This window comes from Triticum aestivum, chromosome 2B (assembly GCF_018294505.1).
Source record: "Triticum aestivum cultivar Chinese Spring chromosome 2B, IWGSC CS RefSeq v2.1, whole genome shotgun sequence".
In the NCBI taxonomy this organism is placed as follows: Eukaryota; Viridiplantae; Streptophyta; class Magnoliopsida; order Poales; family Poaceae; genus Triticum; species Triticum aestivum.
Genome location: NC_057798.1, coordinates 756,602,519 through 756,605,248, shown reverse-complemented (window position 1 = coordinate 756,605,248; position 2,730 = coordinate 756,602,519).

Here is a 2,730-nt window from a genome sequence, read left to right as displayed (position 1 = left end):
AACTAGCCAGCCCATTTGGACCAGAGCAGACAGGTTTTCTAATGGAAAATTACCAGATTAGGTCCATGTGCTCTGGCATCTGGGTTACCAAATGTGTCCTAGTTCTAGCATCATTTGTGTATGTAGTAGCTGTCCTTTAGTTAACACTGATGACCCTCCCAAAAAAGAAAGTTAACACTGATGAACATGAAGTCCCACCTACCACCGACATGCAAGCGGCAAGTGAAAATACTTTAGCTATGTATATGATGATCTCACACTTAGTTCAGTGCAAAATCACTAGCTAGTACTAGGAGTACAAGATTATCTCCACACCCTCCGCTTATGTTCTCAACAGGGATTTTCTTCTCCTGTAGACTGATGGCACATTTCAAACGAGACCCTATCTGTGAAACCACTGTTTAATAAACACTGCATAAACCACTCTTCTCAGCACTAGTGGAGTACATTGGCAGGTCATCAAGGTACTGAAACCACTGTTTAATAAACTCTGCATAAACACTGTGATCTTGTACTACCTAGCTAGCCCCTTTGCGCTGATAGAAATGTTCGTGGACACAAACTGAACAACGCCGACGCCGACACTGATCTCTAACTAGCTAGCTAGCTGCTTGAGGAGATAAGGAATTTGCAGGCTGGGCACGCACCTTTACGCCATAAGCTTTTGCACGATTTGAAGTTGCCAATCTTGGGCATACAAGGCCACATCTCACGAGATTCCCCTGGCTCTAGCTAGCAAGCTTCATTCTAACGTAGGCTGCATTACGGCTAGGTGCATTGCCAGGTTCATCCGTCCAACACCAAGACCATGTATTGCATTGCGCACCGCAGTCCACAGGAGACAACAAGCTTGCTACCAGATCTCCAGTCCTTCGTCTAGAGTTATAAATAGCAGCCGCGTATGCGCTCATGAGCTCAACAGATTAAACAAGCGAAGTGTGGTCCAGGAGATGAACATGAGTTCTCTCTAGCTAGTTTAGTTGGTTTTCACCTGGAGTTCTCCTCAAACCACTTCAGTTGCTAGCTAGCTTCTAGCTCATTCTTGCATTGGCACTGTTTTATAAGTGCGCAATGCAGGGATATAGATTTTTTTGCACAGTGAAGTGTTTGGGGGGACTCTGGGTGCCAACCAGCGGCATCGGTAGGATTTGAGAGCGTTGGCGCTTTGGAAATTGGTGGTAGGTCCATATACATTATGATGCATGGGTGCGTGGGGATTAACCGAGTTTGGCCTCATCGGGAGTTCTCTTCAAGCACTTCATGATGCATCTTTTCGAGAACTTATCTGAAGTGTTTGGGGGAACTCTCGGTGCCACCAAGCATTTAGTAGACATTGGCCACATATCACAAGAGAAATGAACCAATGAGCTGAGAACCACGTTTGGTATTACTGGGAGTTCCCTTCAAGCACTTTACGTAGCACTTTTTAAAGGTATTATGTGAAGTGTTTGGGGGAACTCTTGGTGCAACCAAGCACTTAGCGGACGAGATGTACTACAAATCACGTTTAGGGATTACCAAGAGTTCCTTTCAAACACTTTACTAAGCACCTTTGCGAGGGCTTACGTGAAGTGTTGGGGGGGGGGGGGCTCTCAGTGTAACCAAGCATTTGCTAGATAGTGGTCACAAACTACAAGAGTTGTACCAATGGAGAATCACGTTTGGTATTACCGTGAGTTCCCTGCAGGCACTTCATGAGGCACTATTTCAAATGCTACCGTGAAGTGTTTGGGGGAACTCTTGGTGCCACCAAGCTTTACTCAATGCCGGGCAAGAACCCAAAGAGCTGATCAACACAAGACATGTTTGGTATTACCATGAGTTCCCTGCAAAGCACTTCACGACGCATTATTCAAAAATGTCACTAAGATATGAGAACCACGTTTGGTATTACCGGGAGCTCCCTTAAAGCACTTTACAAAGCACATCTTCCAGGTATTATGTAAAGTGTTTGGGGGAACTCTTGGTGAAACCAAGCACTTACCATATATTGCAGGTCATAAACCACAAGAGTTCCCTTCAAACACTTCATGAAGCACCTTTCTAAGACCAAACACTTTATTCAATGCCGTCCAAGAACTAGAGGGGATGATCAGTTCGAGGCATGTTTAGTCTTACCGTGGGTTTTCCTTCTAGCACTTCACGAGGCTTTATTTCAAGCGCCATTGTGAAGTGTTTGGGGAAACCCTTGGTGATGCCAATACTTAATGTCGGCCAAGAATTAGGAGGGACTATCAATATGAAGCATGTTTGGTGCTACCGTGGGTTCCCTGTAAGCACTTAACGAAGCATTATTTGAAACACCATGTGAAGTGTTTGGGGGAACTCTTAGTGATGCCAAGCTCTAAGAATTAGACGAGATGATCAATACGAAGCATGTTTTGTCTTACCGTGGGTTCCCTGCAAGCACTTCACAATGGATTACTCCAAATGCCACTATGAAGTGATTGGGGGGAGTTTTGGTGATGCCAAGCTTTACTCAATGCTAGTCAAGAATTAGGAACAATGATCATTACGAAGTATGTTTGGTCTTACCATGGGTTCCCTACAAGAACTTCACGAGGCATTATTTGAAATGCCAATGTGAAGTGTTTGGGGGAACTCTTGGTGGCACCAAGCTTTTATAAATGCCGAGCAAGAACCAAGTGATATGCTTAATAGGAAGCAAGTTTGGTCTTACCATAGGTTCCAAACAAGCACTTCATGAGTCATCATTTGAAAGACCCACCA